The sequence below is a fragment of the Vulpes vulpes genome, chromosome 2 (assembly GCF_048418805.1).
Source record: "Vulpes vulpes isolate BD-2025 chromosome 2, VulVul3, whole genome shotgun sequence".
Classification (NCBI taxonomy): Eukaryota; Metazoa; Chordata; class Mammalia; order Carnivora; family Canidae; genus Vulpes; species Vulpes vulpes.
The window spans coordinates 161,966,486-161,979,122 of NC_132781.1; the positions used below are offsets into that span (position 1 = coordinate 161,966,486).

At 58.3% G+C, this 12,637-nt stretch overlaps 1 protein-coding gene across 6 annotated transcripts in view; it reads right to left on the reverse strand.

The window, feature by feature from the left end:
• The window catches only part of TMEM51 (transmembrane protein 51), a 60,422-nt gene that overhangs the window by 12,932 nt on the left and 34,853 nt on the right, over positions 1-12,637 (reverse strand). Inside the window, exon 1 of one of the 6 annotated variants that reach the window (XM_072751139.1) lies at positions 7,872-7,890. The exons of the other annotated variants lie outside the window; for them this stretch is intronic. The gene's annotated coding sequence lies outside the window, so the exon portion shown is untranslated. Of the gene's footprint in view, positions 1-7,871; positions 7,891-12,637 lie in introns of those variants that run through there. 6 annotated transcript variants of the gene reach the window in all.

Here is a 12,637-nt window from a genome sequence, read left to right on the forward strand (position 1 = left end):
TCCAGCCACATTCCATATTTCTTGGGAAATATGACATCACTGCCTGTTCCCCTGCCAGGACAGAGTCTGGTGCCCATATGAGCTGCAGGGCAGCAACCAGAGCTCCTGTCACCATCAACTCAAAGTGAGTCTGACATCTTGATCCCTCTCCGGGCTCCGGGGATGGGCCACCAGTGGCCTCCCACGCTGAGGAGCCGGGCTGAGCAGAGGCACCACCACCCCACCTGGCCCCGGCGTGCAGCCGGCAACAGGTAGATCTGCTGGCATTTCCTGGACACCAGTGTGTGTGCCGGGCTCACACTCCGCGCTTGCATGGGTTGGCTCATTTATTCCACCCAAGCATCACATGAAGGCGGTGCTCTTATCCCCACTTCCGTCCACAGTATCACCGAATACACGAGGCCCAGAGAGGTTGAGAAACTTGCCCCAGGTCTCACCCAGAGTGTGTAAGTGGGAGCACCTGTGCAGGGTCTTCTCGTTCAGACCTCCCTCATCCACGAGGCAGTAGGGGAAACCAGCCTTTCAGCCAAAATCACCAAGGCAGGGCAGTGGCACCTGTTATGCCCTCCCCACCCACCCCTGCTCTGAAGCTGGTGAGATGTCACAGCCCCAGACAGGGAGCGTATGCAACTTGGCTGCTCGGGTCAGTGTGCTGGCTGCTGCCCAGGCTTGTGTGAACCTGGGCACTTTGTGCACAAAGCCTGTGTCCTTGTGCAGAAGGTCAATTTGGACATTGACCTGATTCATTTGTTCCTCCTCCCCAGGAGGCATTTTGCAGCAATAAGGAGAGGCGGGCAGAGGGGAGAGCTCATATGAGGGAGCTGAGATGTGTTTGTATCGACCCCTCCTGGCACACGGTGGGGTCCCCAGGGTGGGCTCTGGGCCAGCGGCTGTGTTCCCGTCTCAGCCCGGCTACTTCACACTGGCCTAGAGGCCACCTCTCACCTCCGTCTGCTTCCACTGTCGGGGGAGCTGGACTCCAATGACCTCATGGGTTGTTATCCATTATGGGCTCAAAGTTTGGGGGTTCGGGTATGTAGGGATTCACTCAATGAAACATTAACAGAGTATCTGTCATGTGCCGGGGAGAGAGGAATGGCCAAAACGGACAACCACCTGTTGGAGAAAACCATAGAACGCTGGGTGGGGCGGACGAGCTGGGAGCGATGATGCTGCCGCCCGGCCGGGTGGTAGGGAGCACCGGGGTGGGGACTCTAAGTGTGCTGCTCAGGGAGCACAGTCACTGAGAAAGGGATATTTGAGCAGGGGTTTGAAGGAGGCCCGGGAGGGAAACCTGAGGGTATTTGGGCGAAGGACCTTCCAGGCACAGGGAACCACAGAGCCAAGGTCCTGAGGCAGGAGCCTGCCTGGCTGTTTCTAGGGCCAGTGGAGCTGGAAAAATCAATGCGGGGCTGCACCGAGACCAGAGTAATGGCTCCTGATGGGCTAGCTGGCCCCGAGCAGGGGGGCGGAGGGAGAGGCTAATTCAAGGCCCTTGAATTGGGCACAGAGAGGAATCTGGGGTTCAGCTGGGGGCTGTTTGCCATCACTCCGTGTTTTTCAGAATTTGAGAGAGGGCGTGAGGGAGGCTAAGCAATGACCCCTCCCCCCCCCCACCTACAGACACACCAATATCCAGATCCTAATCCCTGGAATTTGTGACTGTTAACTTGATAGGGCGAAAGGGACTTTTCAGATGTGATTAAGTTAAGGATCCTGAGATGGGGAGATTAGCCGGGATTATCCAGGTGAGTCCAATTTAATTACAAGTGTCCTCAGAAGAGGGAGGCAAGAAAGGTCAGAGGAGGAAGCAGGAGCTGTAAGGGCAGAAGCCAGGGGCTGCGCGGTGGGGAGGGGCCGTGAGCCACGGGGTGCAGCCGTCTGGGCCCCAGAGGCGGGTGAGGAGGGGACTTTGCCCCTCAGCCTCCAGAAGGAACGAGCCCCGCAAAGCTGCTGACGTGAGCCCGGGAGTGAGCCCGGGAGCCCGTGCAACCTGACCGCGGGCTCCTGCCTTAGGACCTGCAAGAGAGTAAGCGGCCACCAGGTCGGGGCTCCTTTGTCGCAGCAGCCACAGGCGGGCCGCACGCCTTCCCCGGGGCCTGCCGGCACGCGGACCGTCTGCCCGCCCGCCCGCCCGCCGGCTCCCTTCCCCGGGCCGGTTACCCGATCCTGCTAGAATGGATCCCGGGGTGAATTCGCCGCTTCCCGTGCCGGCTCGAGGGAGGCTGGGGAGCCCGGCCCTCCTGCACCCGGTTTACATTTTAACCCGAGGTTTGTCCGGAGGCAAGCCTGCACTTGTTCCCAGTCGGCTGGGGTCAAACTGGAACAAAGGGGTGCGGGGCGTTCTCACCCTCTCCTGGTGGCTCTAAGCCCTCGGCACAGAGCTAGGCAGACGACTGTTTTCTGGGGTCGTTCCCTGGGGGGTTCCTAACCACGACCGGAGGTGTGCAGGGAAGGGGGGGATCCCCTGCGGCCCGACAGAGCCCTCCCCGCGCCCAGGCCTTCGTCGGGGCTGCCCTTGACTGTGGAGGGGAGGACACAGTCCCAGCGCGGTTATCCTGCCCATATCTGGACATTTTCTTTTTTAGCCACAGTGATGCTGCTTCCACAGAAGTGGTTCCCAAACCTTCTGCCAAGCGCCCTCCTGGAATCCGCTCAAGCTTGCCCGTTCCTCTCCCTGCCCCCTCTTCCCTGGCTACCTGTGGCTCCGCGTGAGGCCCCTGCCTTCTCGAGCCCTCCGTCTCCTCCTGCTTCTGGTTTTCAGGAAGTCACTTCTCTGAAAGACACCCCCAATTCCTTTCCCAACTGTCACGTTCTGGGATCGTGGCAACAACAGTGGACAGTCTCCTGAGCGCTAACCAAGCGCCGGGCACTGTGCTGGCTGCTTTCATGCATGTATTATGATTGTTATTAATGGTATTCTTAAAAAAGATTTTATTTATTCATGAGAGAGAGAGACACAGGCAGAGGGAGAAGCAGGCTCCCTGCAGGAAGCCCAATGCGGGACTCGATCCCAGGACCCCAGGGTCATGGCCTGAGTCAAAGGCAGATGCTCAATTACTGAGCCACTGAGGCATTACGGTTATTAATGGTATTTAGATAATTTAGTCTATCTTATTTATTTTATGTAAATATCAAAGACTTATTATTTATGATTTATTTAATATATTTGTTTTTATTTAATTTTAAAGATTTTATTTATTTGAGAGGGACAGAGCAAGAGAAGGAGCATGAGCTGGGGGGAGTGGCAGAGGGAGAGGAAGAAGCAGGCTCCCCGCTGAGCAGGGAGCCCAACGTGGGGCTCCATCCAGGGACCCTGGGGTTATGACATGAGCCAAAGGCAGAGGCTTCACGGACTGAGCCACCCAGGTGCCCCAATATGCTTATTTTTTAAATGTATTATTTACTAACACAGTTAACATGCCCAAGAGCCCTGATGAGAAAGTTTCTAGAGTCATCCCCACTTCACAGAAGAGGAAACAGATGTTCAGAGAAGTTAAGGCACCTGCTCAAAGTCACCCAGCGAATGGCACAGCAGAGTCGTGCTGGCTATGTCTGAGTGCAGAGCTAGTGCGTTCCAGCACCCCGCATCCGGCGCCCTGCACCCCACGGGGAGACCCCTGCCCATACCTCGCACCGTGGCAGAAGGCCCCCTGTCTGCGCCCTGCACCCCTGTGGGTAACCCCCTCCTGGCACCCGCACCCCCTGCGGGGAGCCCCCTCCCGGCACCCGCACCCCCGTGGGGATCCCCCTCCTGGCACCCGCAACCCCCTGGAAAGCCCCCTCCCGGCACCCCGGGTGCCTCCAGCCCCTCCTAGGCTGACCTCAGGCTCTGGGGCCAGGTGGTAGTTTCCCTCCGCGTTATTTCCCCTCCTTAATAAACCAACTTTCCCGCCTGAGTCACCGGGCCCCTGCAACCCCGATAGTCATCAGGACATAGTGTAAATAATTGACGCTGGGATGTTTAATCATAAAGCTGGAGCGGAGGTTAGGGTGGGGCAGGCAGGACACGGGGACAGACAGACCAGCAGCCCATGGAGGAGCTTGTTGGCGGCAGCACCTCCTCCACTTGGGACCCGAGGGGAGAAGGACTGGGTGCCGTCCGCAGCCCGAGCTCCCCAGCCTCCTCTCCGTGTGGCTCCCAGTGGCTGGGAGCAAAGTGCTACTGTAACCCCCCCAGCAGCACACGGAGGGCTGGGCACAGCCCTGTGCAGTGGGTGCACCCGCCCATCTGTCCGGTGGCACTTAGGGCAGTGTCCACTGCATGGGGTTGAGGAGGGACGCGTTGAGGCCCGGATGACATCTGGATTCTATACTCACCCCCACCCCCCAGTCTCTGAAGGCTCACTGTGCCTCCTGTGCGCCCCGCATGACACTGAAGTGGTCCCATTGTCCACAGACGAGCCCCCGGATGAAACCTCTGGGGTGCACAAGGATTTCTCAGGGGCCTGGAGGGGGGGGCAACACCTTGGCTGCCTTTCCTCTGGGCCATGTGGGCCTGTATATGGCAGTCAGGCCCCAGCTAAGTGCTGGAAAGGGCAATGGCCTCCTCGGGATCTGCCAGGGCCAACAGGCTGCAGGGAGACGGCACCTGGATGGCTTGGCTCACCTCCCCGCACAGCTCACCTGGTCTTTCCTTCTCCCACCTGTGCTGGAGCGAGGCAGGAGGAGCAGGTAATGCTGACTCACCAGCCTGACAGTCCCAGTGGGGTGGTTCCGTTCTGCTAGCTCGCGGCTCCACATATGCACTCTGCCCTTCCTCCATCGGAAGAAAATTCCCGATGCTTCCGTTTCCCAGGCCTTCCCAGAATAAAGGACATTACCAGCCTCTCGAGCAGCCAGCTGTGCCTCGTGGCTGCATCCCACCCAATGGGACATGAGCAGAACTGTGTGTTGGGGAAGGGGGCCTGCAGGAAGGGTCCCCCTCCTTTTTTTTTTTTAGAAGGGGGAGGGGAAGACCGAGAGGGAGGGAGAGAGGGAGAGAGAGAGAGAGAGAGAGAGAGAGAGAGAGAGAGAATCTTAAGCAGGCTCCACGCCCAGTGCAGAGCCTGATGTGGGGATTGATCTCAGAACCCTGAGATCATGACCTGAGCTGAAAGCGGGAGTTGGGTGCTTAGCTGACTGAGTCACCCAGGTGCCCCTCAGGAAGGGTTCTTAAGTAGAAGGGACATGCCTCTCTCTCTCTCTTCCCCTTCTTCCTATTCACTGTGGTGTAGATGTGATGGCTGGAGCTCAGCAGCCATATGGAGCATGAAGAAGATGGCAGAGCAGTTGAGAGAGAAGGAGCCTGGGACCCTGGTGCTTGCTGAGCCATCTTCCCAGCCCTAGCCGGCTGAACTCCGCACTCTGCATGGAAGAAAAACAAACATTTATTTTATTGAATCTATTGTTACGTAGGGCTTTTTTTGTCACCTAAACCAGCTCAGGCTGGGTGAATAGTAACAGGGAATGTGTTATTATTTGAGCCTAACAGCTCTGCCAAGGATAGTGCTAAAAGCTCTACTTAGGGAGTTTATTTAACCATCCCATGAATGCATCCCATGAATGCCAAGAATCAGATGCTATTGCCCCAGTTTTACAGATGAGGACCCTGAGGTCTTGCCTAAAGCCGTACAGCAGGTCTCTCCGACTCCACGGTCCCATCCTGCCATTAAGGAAGGAGAATCAGAGGGAAAGCCGGCAGGCGGACTCACAAAGTGACCCCACAGTCCCTATCTCCTGGTGTTTGCGCCCTCGCGTGGCCTCTCCGCTTGAGCGTGGGAGGAACCCGTAGTTTGCTTCTGGCCGATAAAATATGGCAAGAGTGATGGGATGCAGGTTATTGTGCGAGACTCTATCACCTGCGACCGTGATGTCCACCTTGCAAGGAGACGTTCTCTTGCTTGGAGAGTTTAATAAAGCGAGTGGACACTTTGGAGAGAGACCCACTCGGTAAGGACCTGGGGTCGGCTCCCAACGACGGCCGGCAGTAAACGAGGCCCCTGGTCCTACAAGCGCAGGCACCAATTTTGCTGTCAGCCCTGACAGCCACCCTGCAGAGGAGACGCCATCCCGGGCCTACACCCCGACCTGGCCTCGCAGAGGACCCGGCTGCAGTCCTGACCCACAAGAACTGCAACATAATACACATGAGCTATTTCATGCCACTAAATTTATGGTGATTGGGTATGAAGCACGAGGGAAACTTTAGGAAGAGGGTAACAGCTTGTTGTCCTGGGCTCCGGGGAGATTAGGAGAGGTCGGCGGAGGACCCCATCTCTCCCCACAGGAGAACTAGGGGTGAGGACTGGAAAGGGTGGGAAAGTCTGAAAGTCAGGCCGAGAGGCTTACAGCGTGGGAGCCGAGCCTGGAGGCTGGCCGTGGGCAGATGTAGCTGTGTGGGGTGAGGACGCCCCGTTCCAGGCCTTGGCAACTAGGCCGCGTGTGGATTAGGACGGGGAAGACTAGGGCCGTGTGTGCGGGCTTCCGTCCGGGCCGTGGCTCCTCTGCCCAACTAGCTGTTCCTGATACCCCCGAGCCTCAGTTTCCGCATCTGTAAGATGGCCATAACTACACCTTCCCGAAGAGAGAATGCGCAGACCAAGTGTTGTCGGTGCAGCGCTGGCCAAGAAGCAGTCTTTGCGGGAATGAGGGGCACAGGAGACTCGGTGCCAGCTCTCTGAGAGCCCGGGCCTGAACTGGGAGAAGGGACAGTGTGGACACAGAGGCTGAGAAGGGCTCTTTAGGCAGAGAGGCGGGGGGTCGGGAACACAGAGGTTCCAGGTGCCCGGAGACAGCCCGAGGCCACAGCTGTCCCCATTCCTGGTGGATCAGTGCCTGGATTTTCTTTTGCCAGGACCTCCCCGCTCTCAGGCCAAGCGCATGACCCTAACCCCGGCTCCAGGGCCAGCACCTGCCCATCACGAGGGCTAATGAGGGCACTCCCCGCAGCGGGGATGGGTGCTGGGAGAGGAAAGTGGAGCTGGGGCAAGGGGGGCAGGGGGATAAAATAATAGCAACAGTAATAAAATGAGAGAGAGAGGCCCGACGTGGCCACTGAAGAGGATGTGGCACAAGCTAAGGGCTGGATTAACCCAACCTCCAAGCTGAGGCCCAGCACCTCCGCCCACCACCCCACAAACAAGTGCTCGTCCCCTGATTCCACGACAACCCAGCCACAAGAAGCTGCGGAGCCACGTGTGGCCAGTGTGAGCCCGAGCTGGATGTGAGCAGGGATGGGCTGGTGGCTGCTGAGCCCCGTGGGTGGCACCACAGCAGCTGCACCCGGGTCACTGTCTCCATGGGCATCGGCTGTGTGCCAGAGCTGCTCTGACCACTACGGCCGTCGCTGGCCACATGTGGCTGGTGAGCTCTTGAGATGTGGCCAGTCTGGGGGAGCCTGGGGGGCTCAGGGGTTGAGCGGCTGCCTTCAGCTCAGGGCGTGATCCTGGGGTCCTGGGATTGAGTCCCGCATCGGGCTCCCTGCACGGAGGCTGCTTCTCCCTCTGCCTGTGTTTCTGCCTCTCTCTGTGTGTCTCTCACGAATAAAAGATAAAATCTTAAAAAAAGAGGAAATGTGGCCGGTCGGCACTAATGATCATCTCTGCCTGTTACTTTGTACTTTTAAAAAAATAACGCGGTTACCGGCCACTGGAAATGACACACGGGGCGTGCATTCTATCTCTAAGGGACAGCGCTCCAGGGCAGGGGGCTTCGCTCTGCGTTGCTCACTGCTTTCCCTCTGTCCTACAGCAGGCCCGGCACGTGCAGGAGGAGCCTCATAAATGCTGGATGAATGAATGGCGTGGCGTAGCGCTATCGCGGAAAATACACTGGTTTTAGAGTCTGTCCGACCTTGGTTTAACCCCGCACGCCCGCGGCCATGCACTCACCTCTGTGAGCCTCGGCTTCCTCCTCTGTGTAAGGGAGCTGCTGCTCCTGAGGGTCCAGGGACGTGCCGGACGCCAGGTCTGGCAGCTGCAGCCACGTGTGCGAGCCCGAGGGCGCTGCCGGGAAGCTGCGGCTGTTTGGGGTTGTGTGAATGATAAACCCAGGTTGGGTGCCAGGCTGTGGCCCCCAGCAGCTGCTAGGGTGTTTGTGCCCACGCAGGGGTATCTCTACTGATCCCACGGAGGGAGCCGCAGCGCGTTCCCCATGCAGACAGGCCCCAGCGGCGCCGAGTAAGGACCGGGGGAGGCACACTCCGCGGACACCTGTACCGGCCGGGATTTAGAAACCTCCAGAGCCATACGACACGCTGTTCTGTGGGGCCTCTCTGAGTCTGTTCCAGAGAAGAAATGCCGGGGGAAGACATGCCTTCATCTCAGATGTGCTACGCAGAGGCAGGGGGGCCGCCGAGGAGGGGGGAAGGTGGCGTCCTAACACCTGAGGGATGGAAGCCCAGGTGGGATGCCCAGAGGGATGCTCTGCACCTGCGACTGTTCATGATCTGCCTGTCAGTGCAGGTGGAAATCTGAAAAACCACCGCACACCCTCTCCCGAGGAGGGTTGTGTTGGTTTCCTGTTGCTGTTGTGACAAATCACCACACACTGAGTGGCTTAAAGCAACTCCCATTCATCTTCTCACAGTCCTGGAGGGCAGGAGGTGTCGGCCGGGCCGCATTCCCCCTGGAGGATTCCGGAGAGCATCTCTTTCCTTGTCTTCTTCAGCTTCTAGAGCAGCCTGTGCTCCCCCCCTACACCCCGTCTCCCAGGACATCATTCCCAGCTCTGTGGCCATCAGCACACCTCCTTCTCTGACACCCCATGCCCCCCCCCCCTTTTTAAGGACTCTTGAGACCATGACACACCCACCCGGATAATGTGAATCTGCAAAGGCCTTTGATCACGTAAGGTGACATAATCACACAGGCTCCGGGATCAGGTGGGCGTCTGGGGGTGGCGGCGCCGTTATCCCGTAATAAACTTGTCATCCGGCCTACGGTAAGGGCCTTGGGCTCAGCCCTGCACAATCTTGGGGTCACTGGCCTTTCTGGGATGGTCCCCCAGGATAAGAAACCCCAGCCTGGAATCTACCCGCATGGCGCTCGGAGCTTCAGGTGACCCTGGATATAGACAACGCACGTCAGACACGCACTGGGGGCTGACGCGTCTTACAAAAGGGCCTTTTGTTTTCAAAAGCGTGTGTCTTTACGTCAAGATAAGAACAGGCAACTGTTCCTACCTGCTAACTTACCTGCTAACATCTGCTTAACTAAATGCAGCGAATGCTTACTCTGAGCCCGGATTATCTCACTTAATCTTCACACGGAGAAGCCGCTACCATCACCCCCATGTTACGGATGCGCACACTGAGGCCCGGAGAGGTTACAGAACTTGCCCAAAGTCTCATGTTAATAAGTAGCAGGATGAGGCTGGGAACCAGATGGTCTGAGTCTAGAGTCCCTCTAAGATCCTGCCTCTCATCTGCTCCCCTAAACTGGGCTTTAAAAGAACGAGTCTTTCAGATGTCACTACACGGCTTCCGTGAACAAGGTACTCCTTTGTGGCAGCCGGGGTTTGCTGTTGGCACCGAGATGGAGGGGACCCGGGTTTGTCCCAGGCCGCTCAGTGACAAAGACAAACACCAGTGTCTTGAGTAATCTGCTTGGGAGCCCAGGGTAGGGCTGAGTGCTGACCTCGTGCTTCTCGGCCACCTGGGCTCAGCCCCTGTGACCCGAGGCTTCAGGTGGCTAGTCACACGTCCCAGGACTCTGCCCCCTCTCAGGCGCCGCAGCACAGCCCGGGGGGTTGCAATTCTTTCCTGGCACTGAGCTGGACACTTCTGCACGTCATTTTTGTGACCATCAACACACTCCCTGGCTGCTCCGCCGTCCCCACTGCAGAGGAAGGAAGGGGGCTGAGGCCGGTGAGCACCCAGGCACCACACGTCCGAAGCAGCGCTGTTTGCATATGGGCCGGGATCATCCCCCTGGAAGCCCCACAGCGTGGTGTCCCGGTCTGCGGTGCTTCTGTGGGCATCCCAGTCGTGTCCCCGTCCCCTCAGGCCAGGAGCTATGCCAGATGGTCTCTACCCTACAGGGGGCCCAGGCAGTGTAGGGCTTTATTAAATATCTGTGAGCTCTGACCCTGATGCACCCATCAGCCAAGGGGATGGTAACCACACATCTGGGTGTCGGATGCAATTACTGAAGCAAAGGGGCGGGTGGGGGGTGAGGTCCAGCAAGGGTCAAGATTGCTCCCTGAACCAGGAGAAACTTCCAGGCTGAACAATAACAATGGCCATGCAGTCACAAGAGTAACTACAACAGGGACGATAAATAATAATGATGACACAGATGGTGATAAAATAGCCCCTATTTCCTGAGTACCCGCAACAGAGGCAGATGGAGGAGGCTGCCCGGTGAGGGTGGGGCCTGGGGGCAGGCCAAGGCTCCCGTCCTCTGGCTTGCCAGCTGTCTCCTGGCGGTCTGTCCCCACCCCCCATACACATGAACTGGGCGCCCACGGCATGCCAGGAGGAAGTCCAGGTGCTGGGGGACTGAGGCAGCCAGCCCTGCACATAGGCCCTCTCTTTGCAAAGATCCGGTAGCAAACTGGAAAATCCTGGGGTGCCTGGGTGGCTCAGTGGTTGGGCACCTGCATTTGGCTCAGGGCGTGACCCTGGGGTCCTAGGATCGAGTCCTGCATCGAGTTCCCCTGCATGGAGCCTGCTTCTCCCTCTGTGTGTCTCTGCCTCTCTCTCTCTCTCTCTCTGGTTTCTCATGAATAAATAAATAAAATCTTTAAAAAAAGGAAATAAATAAAAAATCTTTTTAAAAAATTGGAAAATCCCAAAGAGGGAGTCCGAGGGTAATCTATTATTATCATAAATGCCTCTGCAGGGACCCTCAGAAGGAGGCACTACTGTGCCCACCACAGTGCCACGTCGTCCAGAGCCGGTGGCACATGTCACTCCCAAGGATGGTCCCTGGAGGCCTGGGGTCCGGGCTACACTGGGTTCTGAGAGCCAGGCTGCCCTGGACCAGGACGCAGGTGCCCTGTGGGCAGGCTGGTGCTTGACATCCCAGCCCCCTTCTCCTGGCCCTAAATCTGGGCGCCACCAGGCCTGGCCAATCAGAGCTTCCTATCGCTCAGAGGATGGGGCCTGGCCGGGAAATGCCTGGGAGGGGAACCCCTGCTGGGTCCCGCCCCCCACCATCCCCTCCACCCCGGGGTTTGCTGGAAGGGACAGGAGATAGCTGGTGGCAGCTGGTGGCCATCTGGTTCTCCGGGGGAAGAGGCTGCCCCAGGAGGGAGCCAGCATTGGAGGAAATGGGAGCGGAGGTGGACGGCGAGCCCCATGCCAGGAGACACCACTTGAACCCAAGAATCCAGCTGGACTTCCCAATGTGTCAGCTGCATGAACCAATATAAACCCTCTTGTCTAATTTAAAATTATTTTTAAAAAATTAATAATGACAAAAAAAACCCCCAAAGCAAAACCAAACTGGCTAGTTGCCCCCAACCGTCTCCTTTCTGAGGCAAGCCTGGTGCTGACCAAGTGAGCAGTGACCACCACCTCCCCCTAGGGCACCTCCTCACAGTCCTCTCTGACTGCGCCGCCCGGCTGCCAGCACCTGGACAGGTAGGCGTTCTGGAATGCAGGGTCAGGAGTCAAGGCCTGATTGCCAGGTTATTGGATCTCCTTCCTTGGTCGGGATGCTTTGAGGATGACTCTCAGGGCCGCTGACTAATAGAGGCCTGTGGCCGTGGCAGTGACCGAGGAAGGATGCGGTCCTCGGGCTGAAAGCCGGCAAATCTCTCCCTGGGCCGCTGCCCTCCCACACGCCACCCCACAGACACTGCCGTAAGTCACGGGGCTGGGCGTGCCTCTAGGCTGTTGGCAGGAGTCACAGGGCAGGAAGAAGCACCAGGCCTGCCCTTGAAAACGTTACTGCCAAGGTCATAACGCACATAGCCAACGGACACGTGCAGGAAGAGAGGAGGAGAGGAAGGCACTGGAAGGGGGAGGAGAGATGACACAGGGTGGGGGCGCGGGGCACAAGGAGACAGTGAGGCACAAGCGACCCAAAGGAGAGAAAAGTGAGCCAAGATGCAGGATGGAGGGGCCCCGGGTGAGAGCACAGGAGGAGGAAGAGATGCTAGTAGAGAGCAGGAGCAAGGAGCACCCGGTCCCCAACAGGGAGGCCCTGGCGGTGGGGCGCGGATCCGGGGCTGGCGTGTGAGCTAAGGTTTTGGGAGGGAGGGTGAATCCGGTGCTGCTGGGCTCCCACGTGGGCAGCTGCCGTGGGCCTGCCTGGCGTAGCACCGTGCACACAGGGGCCAGCGGGCAGAGAACCCCCGAGCTGGGCTGCAGGGCAAACATCTGCCTCCCGACCATCATCGGGCAGGGGTGCCAAGCACAAAGGGGACCCAGCAAGCAGGTGGGCCCCTGGGGAGAGTCCACAGCCCACGACGGCCCCCACGTCCCACTCCATAAAGGCCAACCTCACCTGGATGTGGACCATGAAGGCCTCCTCGGTGGGCCCTGCCTCCCAGCCTGTCCTTTCTATGCTGCTTTCAAGGAGGACGGGGTGGGGTGGGGGGGGGGGTGTCTTTCCAAAAGGCAAATGTCATCATGCCACCCTCAGTCAAGATCCCTCCATGGCTCCCCAGCACCTCCTGGTCCCTAGCCCCTGCCTGCCGCTCCCCTCAG